We start from the raw sequence: 12,000 nt of genomic DNA on the forward strand, positions 1-12,000 counted from the left end.
TCAACTTCACTTTATAAATCGGGGCTGAAGTTCCACCTCCCCTGCAGGAAACCTGATTAATTTATCTTTGCATGGGGAAGTCTGTGCGAGCTGAGGGGAATGCAGTCTACAACTCCAGTCTGTAGGAATACTGTGGGCCTGCAGAGCAGAGGTCTGCAATCATTGCTCTAGTCCGTGTGCTGGAATACTGGCTGCAACTCCATCATGCCCCTATCAGGAGTTTTGGATGATTGGATCACATTAACCACAGATACCGTGGTCTTGCCCTGAACATGTTCTCAACAGATCACTATGTCCCAACCTATAACAATTTTTAGAAACTGTGAAATATTTCTAAAGTACTTTGTAAAATGTGTGCACATACAAGAAAATATATCATTTTCAAGCTCATACCATTAAAACCTTTATATTGTGTCTTGCCATACTATCATTTATTGTTGTATATTCCACATACTTTACAGATAAACTATTTTAGAAATGTTTTAATGATTTTGGATGCCTCCATCTTTTGGGTGCCCAACTTGAGAAACTAAAACTATATTTATTTTTAAAAAGGATTTTGAAGTTTTTTAGAGGATGGATGGTTAGTACTTTGAAAATCTTGGCACTACTGTTTTCATCCCAAAGCACTTCAAAAATGTCTTTTATCCAGCACCACTGAAAAGACCAGCCACCTCTGGAGAGACAGGCACTGGACAACCAGTGTACAGCATGCTGCCCAGGTATGGGTGGGAGAAGGGACATATTGGCTAAAAATACTAATGCAAACCTCATTTGTCATGGGATCTTTAATTTCTGCTCTTTGCTGTGGTGGTAAACCCGGATGCAGGCTCATTGTACGTTATTAAATAAATAAAACACTAAAATAACTATTGACCATGCAGTTTTAAGGTCTTCTCTGAAATACTCCGACACATTATATTGCGCGGTACTTACTTTATTTTTCCCAGAAGGATTAAGGTGTTAGAGGACTCTGTTGGCATTTGAATTTGAGATCCCAGGAAATGTTTTTTTAATATAAAATTTATGTGGTTTTTTAAGCTACTGATCTTAGGGAAGTTAAGTAAAAGAATGTGCTTTAGTTACCACTGAAAATGTAACATCTCTATATATGAGACTGTGTTTTATATAACTGAATCTGCAACTTATTAGAGAGACAAGGTGGGTGAGGTGATTATTGGACCAACTTCTGTTCGTGAGAGAGACAAGCTTTCGATCTTGCACAGAGCTCTTCTTCAGGTTTGGGAAAAGTACTAAGGGTATGTCTACACCGGCAGAGTTACAGCGCTGGCAGTTGCAGCGCCGCTCAGAGAGCGCTGAAGGGAAATCGCTGTTGTGTGTTCACACTGTCAGCTGCCTGCACAATAGCGTGTTCATGCTTGTGGCACTTGCAGCGGTATTCAGAGCGGTGCACTCTGGGCAGCCATCCCACAGAGCATCTCTTCCTCTTCTGCCGCCAAGACTTGTGGGAAGGTGGAGGGGGTCGCGGGGCATCCTGGGTCCTGTCCCAATGCCCCGTGATGCATTGCTTCGCATCCCAGCAATCCCTGTGCTTCTGTCCGCACTTGATGCCATCTTTCAACGGTTTGTGTAGTGCGTACTCTGCCTCTTCAGGCTGCAGGAATGGATCCCGCACTGTTGACTAATATGCTGCTCACTCTGATTAACATGTCACAAGTGGTAGTGGAGTTATTCCTTAAATTACAAAGGCAAGAAGAGTGCCATTGATCTTGCCACACATGCTAGCTACGACATGAGATTGCTTGTGGCATTAATGGAGGTGCTGACCACAGTGGAACGCCACTTTTGGGCTCGGGAAACAAGCACTGAGTGGTGGAATCGCATTGTCATGCACGTTTGGGATGACGAGCAGTGACTGCAGAACTTTCAGATGAGGAAAGCCACATTCATGGGATTGTGTGATGAGCTCGCCCCAGCCCTGTGGCATAAGGACACGAGCTGCCCTACCATTGGAGAAGCACGTGGCGATCGCATTGTGGAAGCTGGCTACTCCAGACTGGTACCTATTGGTCGCTAACCAGTTTGGAGTGGGAAAGTCAACTGTTGGATTCGTGTTAATGGAAGTGTGGAAGGCCATTAATTGCATCCTGCTCCAAAAGACCATGACTCTGGGCAACGTGCGTGCCATTGTGGATGGCTTTGCACAAATCTGCTTCCCTAACTGCTGAGCAGCAATAGATGGCATGCATATTCCAATTCTGGCACCAGCCCACCTAGCCACCGAGTACATTAATCAAAAGGGGTATTTCTCAATGGTTCTCCAGGCACTTGTTGATCACCATGGGCATTTCACAGACATTGACACAGGCTGGTCCAGAAATGTGCATGATGCACACATCTTTCGGAACACTGGCCTGTTCAAGAAGCTGCAAGCAGGGACTTTCTTCCCAGACCAGAAGATCAGCGTAGGGGAAGTCGAAATGCCCATTGCAATCCTGGGAGACCCCGCCTACCCTTTAATGCCGTAGCTTATGAAGCCATATATGGGATACCTTGACAGTAGCAAGGAGCGGTTCAACAACAGTCTGAGCAAGTGTAGAATGACTGTTGAGTGTGTTTTTGGCCATTTAAAGTCATGCTTTTGCTGCCTATATGGGAAGCTGGACCGGGACGATGACAATATTCCTGTGCTTATAGCCACGTGCTGTACACTCCATAATTTTTGGGAAGGGAAGGGTGAAAGCTTTACTCAGGGCTGGACCGCTGAGGCTGAGCACCTGGAGACTGAGTTTGAACAGCCAGAGACCAGGGCTATTAGAGGGGCACAGCGCGGGGCCATAAGAATCAGGGATGCCTTGAGGAAGCAATTTGATGCTGAAAGCCACTAATATTTGTTGTTATGCTTGGGAGTGCAGTGCTTAATGCTAGGAGGTGATTGTGATTGGTGTAGACGATGCACTATGAAGGTTTAAGATAATTGCCTGTTGCTTTGCAGGGCTTTGTTTTCAAACCAACACAATTCTTTTATTAAAAAACAACAACCAGAGGAGAGAGTCAAACAAAAAAACACATCAGCACTGAGGGGAATGGGGGAAGGGAAAGTCCCAGGAGGAGGTGGGATCCCGGGACAGTTAAAGGTTTGTGTATGTCCAGGGATCATATCCAACCTTCTCCTTTGGAGTACAGTGCAGTGGGTACTGTACTTCAGCAGGGCCAAACTACAGAGGGACGGGTGTTGAGTGCAATGGGTACTGGGAGTCTGCAGGGTTGGACTGTGATGGGACAGGAGTGGAATGCAGCGGGTACAGACTGGAGCCAGGAGGTTGATAAAAGTGTGTTGGTGGTGTGTGTGGGACGCATAAAAAAAGGTTTTACGACAGCGGCTGTAGCGGAGGGCGGGCACGGAGCAGCTCGGTTTGCAATACTAGTTTTGTCTGGAGCGTGTCCACTTGGCACTCCACAATGTTTAAGAGATGCTCTGTGGCTTCATTCTGGCGTGCCACGTTCACCTTTCTGTCCCGCTTCTTGCTGTCCCGCCACTCCTTCAATTCCTGCTTTTTGGCTGTGGAGTGCAACATAACATCACTCAGAAAGTCCTCCTTAGTTCTTCGTGGCCACTTTCTAATTCTGTGCAGCCATACAGCTGGCGATAACAAAGAGGGAGGCTGGGCTCCCAAGGTCATCTCTGTGAAGCCAAAACACAACACACAGAACACTGATTCAGTGATTTAAAACACAGCCAGTATTCACATACCTGTCACTAACTGGCTGATCCCAGGCACGCACCCATGAGCCACAAGATGCCCAAAATGGTGAATAGCTGCAGGGGCAGGGGAAATCAGTGTTCCTGGACTCCACTGTACACTAGGAACATGGCTCTTGGGGAGAGCCAGCACTGTAGGGGGAGTCTGATAATCATTCCTGTCCCCACATTTTCCACAGGCTGTGTTCATTATGGAAAATATCTCGCTGATGAGGGTGAGCAGGGAATCAAGGGAGGGTCTTCTCCAGACTGTGGCTTCCGCCCTGGCCCTTATGCAGCTCGCCTGTGTGCAGCAATGTCCCTCCCCTCCCCCCCCATGACTGCAGAGTGACGCGGGAAAGTTACCATTAATAGGGCAAGAAACAAAGCAGCTCTGCCAAAGAACCTGCTGCAGCAGATTGCCCAGTATCTCCATGAGAGTTTCCTGGAGATCTCTGAGGCAGATTTCCGTGAAGTGAGAGAGTCAATCAATAGTCTTTTCCGCTGCTCAGACTAGGTATGTGGTGGTACATGCATCATACAGACACAAGCCTGCTTTCTGCAACCCTCCTGCCTCCAACAACTCACTTCAGCGATTCCCCAAATCAAATTCACTTACGGCATTTTGCCAAGATCTGATAGCTGTGACTGGTTAGCCTCCTCTGGGGTAGAAAAGAGCTCCTGGCTGCATTCATCTCTGACCTCTGAGTCATCCTCTGCCTCTGGGTCCCCTGCCCCCTCCATATTCTCATCCATGATTGCCTCCTCCTGGCTCAGTCCACTCTCAACTGGCACGCGAGGCACCAAAATATCCACAATGGACTTCGCAGTGGAGGTGGAGTCGCCACCTAGTATCATGTCTAGCTCTTTGTAGAAGCGTGGGCGCAGCACTGGAGCAGCAGTTTGCCTCCCACGCCTTATGGTAAGTATTCTGCAGCTCCTTCACTTTGACCCTGCACTGTAGTGTGTCCCGGTCATGGCCCCTTTCTGTCATGCATCGTGAAATCTGTCCGTAGGTGTCATAATTCCTATGGCTGGAGTGCAGCTGGGACTGAACATCCTCCTCTCCCCAAATGTGATGAGGTCCAGCAGCTTGGCATTGCTCCAAGCAGGACATCGCCTGGTGGGTGGAGCAGGCATGGCCACCTGGAAAGAGGCACTGAAGACCACTGCACGCATCACCGAGCAAACAGGGGACTTTCAAAATTCCAAAGGAATTTTCGGGGTGGGGATAACTGTTGGTCTCCTGAGGGCAGGGCAGTAGAGTTTAAACCGATGACCCGAGAGGCAAGAACAGGCATTGTGGGACACCTCCCAGAGGCCATTTGCAGTGCTGGAACCAGGTTGTCTACACTTGCACCGGGGTGCTGTACCCCGGTGCAGAAAGCTGTACACCTCTCGTTGGTGTGTGTTTTTTACAGGGCTTCAAACTGTGCAGTTTCTGCGCACTAAGTGGCTTGGTAGTTTGTACACCTCGGGAGTTACAATGCAAAAAGCTGCTTTACTGTGCAGAAACTTGCCAGTGTAGAGAGGGCCTAAGTGTCACAGCTAAATACAAGATCAAAGAGATAGTTTAGCATAAGTAGTTAGCACATATTCTAAAAAGAAAAGGAGTACTTGTGGCACCCTAGAGACTAACAAATTTATTAGAGCATAAGCTTTCGTGAGCTACAGCTCACTAAGGGACCAGTCAAGGTGAAGTGGCCAATTAACACTTCTGTTGTCGTAGGAGAAAATGAAGGGGGTTAGTGGGTTACAGATTGTTGTAATAAGCCATAAATCCAATGTCTGTATTAAGACTGTGATTTTTAGGGTCTAGCAAAGTTATGAATTTAAGCTTCCAGGCTCGTCTTTTGGAAGTGTTGTGCAGGTTTCCTTTGAGGATGAAGACTGATAGCTCAGATATAGAGTGATCATGTTGTGAAAAGCGTTTACCATGGGTGCTCTTTTATCCTTTTCCTGTGTGAGTTCATTCAAAAGCATAGGGATTGTCTGGTTTGAGCCACATAATTGATATTGGGCATTTAGTGCACTGGATGAGGTACACCACATATTGTGATAGGCATGTGTAGGACCAGTGGATCTCGAAACATGTACTGTGGGGGATGTTGATCACTGTCTGCAATTTATAATATTTAAATATTTAGTGCATGAACCCCATGCTGGCTCTGGCATGGATGGGGTTAAAACCTGGTTTCAAGCAGCCAGACATCCCTGCAAAAACAGTGAGGATTGCAGTGGAATGCAGCCACCTGACAAACTGGCTGTTAGCAGTCTACTAATACTAACAAGAGTGAGTGGATTAGGAAGATCTTCATGGTGGAATGCGTGCAGGCCCCACCCACTGCAAGAAAGTGTATGAACCAGGAGAGAGAGAGAGCACAGAGAAGTCCAGCATGATTTCAGAAGGACCTAGCATATAGCTATATCTAGATCAGTGGCCAATTTATTTTCAGCCTCTTTAGGGATGGTATGAAGAACAGAGAGAAGAGGGGTTGAGTGATTGACACCCGTTGTAAACCAGAGATTATTTTGCTGCAGTAGACAGGGCCAGAAAAAAAGAGATGGAGTATAGAGCAGAATGGGTGTCCTATCCTGCATTTTCTGGGCACTGTGATGAAGAAAACAATTCCTTAAGCTTTTAAGGGCCATATCCTGCAAACTCGTACTCACATGAGAATGCTTTATGGAACCAAGTAGCCTTTTAAGTCAGTGGGTTTTAGGGTTGGGCTATTGAGGCCCAGATCCTCCTCCCTTGAAGGGGATCCTTCACACACACACAACCCACCTTTCCATACAAAAGAGGAGCACAAGCACAGCTGCTGTGTTGACACTTTTTCCTTTTCCAGCTTGGGAGGACTTTCTAAGCAATCTGATATCTGGATGAAGAGATGAAAATTGAGTTGGCTGGGGATGGTTTGGGTGGGAGGGATTATTGCAAATAGACCCAACCTTGTGGAATCTGGTGAGAGAAACTGGCACCCCCTCCAGCTCTGCAACTATTGTGTCTTTTCTGCTAAGAGCTGAGATCCTTGACACACTGGTGACCAGAAGGAGACTGTGGTAGTGTGGCTTGGAGCCATGCTGCTCTGGAGCAGGGGGAATCCTGGCAAAGATTTCTTCATTTTAAGACTCCTCTCACTTCTTTTTCCTCAGCAGGAGAAGATCTGGCTATAGTTAAGACAGCATAGGTAGGAAAGCCTTTACTTTAAATGTGAACTATGGATGGTAACTTGTCCAGATAAAGTAAGAACTGACCCAAACCTTCACCCAAAACTCAAACGAATCCCAAATCAAAATATATTTGTTGTCCAGAAAAGTATGGACTTTATTATAAAGTTTGACTTTATTATAAAAAATTAATTTTACCTTTCCTGTGCATCTGCATTTCCTGGTTCTGGCTGGGACAGGAAGGGTAAGTGCTAAAATACCTTTTGAGACCCTGTTCTTGCAAGATATATTAAATATCTCACTAGGAAGCCCATTTTGTGATACTACCAGCTTTTCTAATCTTAGGAAGTCTGAATCATTTCAGCAAATATGGGAATTTTTGCATGCTTATCTGCAATTGTTTTTTATCTTAAATTGTTCATAAATAATCAACATCTCCCTGCTTCTTTCAAATCCATCCTAATAACATAGATTTTTTTTCTACCAGCCATTGCTCAGACTAACCTGTCACCCACATTAAAAAGGTAAAAAATAAAATATGCTCTGAATTTAATAAGTAAAATTCAGTATTACATTATTAATAATAGTTGGCTCTGACATGGAACTTTTTGTCTCCAAAAAGCCCTTACAAATATATTTTATTTGGACTATGGACACACTTATTTTGGAGCTTGTGTAGCAGGTGTTTTTCTTAACCATTTTTAGGAGAAATCCCAAGTTTAGAGGAAATGAGCAGTCTATTATTTAAATTTCCTGAGATTAGAGGAAGAACACTTTGCCAAACAATGCCTCTTCACTTCAAAACCTCTCCTCATAAATTATGTTAGAAGATCTTATTAAAAGTCTGTAAAAATTTCCTATTAAAAATGGTTGATTGCAGTCCAGACCATCACAGCTTTTGTGCTTTCGTTGAAATACCACAGCTGTCGCGAAGAAATATACTGTGAGACAAAAGGTTTTGTTTCCTTAGTAATAAATTATTTTTGTGATATCTGAAGAAAGATAAAACTTTCACTTACGTTTGAGTGAAGGAAGATTCTAGTGATAACTTGTTTAAAAATCTATAAAAAGAATATAAGAATGTAGATCTAGATAGCAAATTAGAATCAGACTTCCTTTTAGTTTAGTAAAGCAATTACTTCTGAAGTCAGTGAAGATTATAACCATGGATAATGGAATGACTTACTAAAGCACAATGACTATATCTCAATAGAACCTCAAGTTGAAATTTTCAACTCTGACCTTCGGAAACAATATAACAGAAACCTTTAGCACTGGCAAGTTTTAAACCAACCAAACCAAATTTTTAAAACCAACCAAATTTTTAAATGATAAGAAGCAGTCTGTTTACTAATATATTTACAAATAGAGCTGGGCAAATACTGCAAAATTTTTCAGAGGCTTTTTACAGATTTGCTTTGACTATGTTTGTTTTTCCATTTATCTACAAAATATGAGTTTTCTGTTGGGAATTTTTGCAGAAGCAGCAAATCTATAGGATATAATGGAATATGTTTGCATAAAGCAAATATTGATTTAGTAAACCCAAGCTTTTATACTGAGGACATAATTCTAAGCATTATACTCGCCCAATCAGGGAACAGAAATATACCATGTGACCTACATAGCTAGTCAAAACTTAATAACACACTTGTATTTTGTGCACAGCCTACAGCCTAAAAATATTTACATAAATTATATGGCAAGTAATGTTTTATGAAAGAAAGAAAATCACAATTTGCTCCTGGACAATTTGTAGAAAAAAGGTCAAATTAACTGTATAAAATTATTTGTTGTAAACAGATACTGATGAATAATTTATAACTATATTAAGAAGAAATATTATAGATCCTAGAAAAAAGAGTGCAAGAGATATTTTGGGTTATTAGCACAGAAATTAGTTTGCTTCTATTATTATTTATTTTTAAGTGTCAACACTATTCTTAAGTAGGCCAATTTCTTTACTGTGTGGCTAATAAAAGAGTTGACTGGAATCTTATTATCTCTTAATAGATAGATAGCACCAGTGATGTGCAGCGCAAAAAACTCCCATTCCCTGAGGAGTTTTCAATGTAATTTGGACAAATACAATACAAGGCCTTGGTCCTGTAATCAGATCCATTTGTACAGGCCCTTATGGAGCCCTGTAACTTTTTCCTCAACAGTGATTTTCTTATCAATCAGAATGAAGATCTGTAGCTCTTTTGTACAGCAACATATGTTGGGCACTGAATGTTTCAAACTATTGCACAAACATAAGAACTAAGTATTATTATTAACATACTAAATATCTTTAGTTTAGGGTCTAAATATGGGAAATTCATCTTTGGAAATGATTTTTTCTGGAGGTCAGGGAAGAACACTATACGCCTTTAGTAACATGATCCTGATCCTGCAGTAGTTACTGAAGCCAAAAGTTCCATTAATTTGGAGCAAAGAATCACATATACAAGTAACTTTACTCAGAGGAGTAGCCCCATTGTCACCGTTTGCGGGCTTTGCCAAATTTCTGAGGGCCAGATTCTAATATCCTTACTCACATTGAGTAGTATATTACTCCATAAGTAATCCCATTGATGTCAATGGGACCTTTTGTGGAGTGAGATGCTACTCAACAAAAGAAAGGGTATCACAATCTAGCCCTACTTTCATGAACTCAACGTTAATAAATACTTAAAAGGAGTTCTCTTATTTAAAATGTCTATTTCATAATATTCAATAAATCAAAATTACTAAATCATTTTGCCAGTTGTTGGCCACGCTGATCAAAGACAGTTTCTTATAAACTGAGAACAATGGTGAGTGCTGTTTGTCTTGCTTCAAAATCAGGAGGTTCAATAAGAACAAACTAACTCTACAATAGTAGGACTCCTCTGCTTCATAAGATTTATTTTCTAATGACAATCCATAAAGATACATGAATAAAAATGCCAGGAATTTTAAACATTTATTTTATATATATATATATATATATACACACACACCATACACTCAGATGATGCTTTACAAAACACACATAGACAATACCCCTGCTCTAAGAAGCTTACAGTCTTTGAGAAATATGAACAATTTAAACGTTTGCAAAACAGATGTATTCTTTATTTTATTGTGTGTATCCATTTTACTTTATATCCTAGAACTCTAGGCACTTTAGCATAGTCTAAAAATTAAACATACAATATAATTAAGATAGCATCCATCCTAATCCAACTCCCTACTCACAAAATATCTACCAAGCAATTAGATGCGAAAAAAAACAGTCCCCAAAAACACACCCACCAGACACCTCAAACCTTCTCATATGTCCAGGAGAACAGATGGACCTTCCAGTGCACCCTGAAGGTCAGCAAACTCAAGGTCTTTAGGACCAATGGCGGGAAAGAGAATTCCAAAGTCAGGGGCCCTTCACATTAAACACCCTGCCACCAGACCCCTTCCCTTTTAAACCAAAGGGTTTCCAGCTTGAATACCTTCACTGATTGCAACTGCAGCAGTATCGCAAGAGGAGAGAGAGAAACTCTTGGGTAAGCAAGTTTTATTCCAGTTAGGGATTTATAGGTTAAACTCCATGTGAAAACTAACAGGCAGCCAGTGCAGATACAGTAGAGCAGTGGTATAATATGTTATTTGGGAAAACTCCCCTTAATAGGCAGGTAGATGCATTCTGCACTAGTTTAAGCTTCTAGATAGCTTTAAGGGATAGCCCTATTAAAGAGCACCTTTCAGTAGTCTAAATTTGAGGCATCAAAGACAAGAGTCACACTAGTGAGAATCAGATCTGAAAGAAATGGTAATCCCCTAAAATGCCTCTTCTCTTGTCCTTACATGTCACCATGGCTTACAGATGACCTGGGACAGATGAAGTGAGAGGGAGGATGGCTAGAGCACTAGTGTGGGAAGTCTCATGTTGAAACTAACTGCATTAATAGGATTTAAAAAAAAAATCACTTGTGACTGTAAAAGGCAAAGGTTCTTGGTCTCCATCAATGCCTCTGCAAAATCTCAAAGAAGACTGTTTCTGATGGTAAACAGTTGCTTCGTCTGGTTGTCTCTTCTCAGTGGCTGAATCAAATCCCTTCCATTGTGAGAAAATCTCTAGTTTTTATGTGGAGAAAATACTTGGATTTGCTCCGAGCTCTGCATCTGTGAGGCAGAACAATATATAAGTCAAAGGGTGTTGAACTGCTCTAATTTACACCAGTTTACATGTTTTTCCTTCTTCTCGGTGTGTAAATTACCACTTTAGATTCCATTGCACGCTGGTAGAGTATAAGTAAAAGGGACGCCGTAAGGAGGTTTAGTGTAAAGATGGCCTTGTGGATAGAGCTGTTTGGAAAAATTCCAACAAAACATTTTTTCATCAGAATTTGCCAATTGATTGAAATGGAAACATTTTGCAGAGATGGTTCAATTTCAACAAAGTTCCTCTGGAAACCAGATAGGTTTCCATCAGATTTCCTGGTTTCCTGCCAGCTTGCCTGCCCAGCTCCTCAGGAGCCAGGACTGCCAGGGTCTACAGCTTTGGAGCAGCCTGCCCGGCTGTTTTTTTATAAAATACATATTTTCTCAAATCGTAAATACTGCTCCTAAAGAGGATACTGAAATGAGAATAATATGACTTCTAAGTACTAGAGCTTCTGATGTTAGCCATCCTGAGTTTAAACTGTTTCATTTGCAACAGAATTGAACATCTACAAAGTATATTCAACCTCCTGCAGACTGCAGTTGTTATAAGAAAATAAATCACTTAAGCAGGGTCACAAGCAACAAAGGCCAATATGGGTTCAAAGTTTACAGGTCTCCACATTTATCAGGTAGAAATATGCTACATTTCACTGTTTCATAAAATATCCTTTTATGAAAAAGCCATCAATCTTTGTATGTCCTGCTAAAACTCTGATTTCTCAAATGAAAGAAATGAATGATGACACTGAATCAAAAAATCGTTTATGAGTTTATATTTTTGCAGGACCACCATGACTTTCACATACGTTTTCAATTTCTGTAAGGATGTGATTATAGTATGGATATGTTTTACTCCCACAGCCTGTACTAAGGGATCTGTCAGAATTGTGTACCCTTTTCTTGGGCAGATCAGGATTAAGTCAACCTTTTTTTTTTTTAAA

At 41.8% G+C, this 12,000-nt stretch overlaps 2 long non-coding RNA genes across 3 annotated transcripts in view; one reads left to right on the top strand and one right to left on the bottom strand.

The window, feature by feature from the left end:
• Positions 1-3,451: 3,451 nt before the first annotated feature.
• LOC311522045 overlaps positions 3,452-12,000 on the bottom strand; it is an 82,896-nt gene continuing 74,347 nt past the window's right edge. Inside the window, exon 4 of one of the 2 annotated variants that reach the window (XR_014712040.1) lies at positions 3,452-3,646. This is a non-coding gene — a long non-coding RNA (uncharacterized lncRNA). Of the gene's footprint in view, positions 3,647-9,917; positions 11,018-12,000 lie in introns of those variants that run through there. The other variant, XR_014712041.1, reaches the window with a different exon arrangement.
• The window catches only part of LOC311522047, a 73,586-nt gene continuing 68,241 nt past the window's right edge, over positions 6,656-12,000 (top strand). The window contains exon 1 of the long non-coding RNA XR_014712046.1: positions 6,656-6,894. This is a non-coding gene — a long non-coding RNA (uncharacterized lncRNA). The remainder of the gene's footprint in view (positions 6,895-12,000) is intronic.

Source organism: Lepidochelys olivacea, assembly GCF_965140295.1.
Source record: "Lepidochelys olivacea isolate rLepOli2 genome assembly, chromosome: 6".
Classification (NCBI taxonomy): domain Eukaryota; kingdom Metazoa; phylum Chordata; order Testudines; family Cheloniidae; genus Lepidochelys; species Lepidochelys olivacea.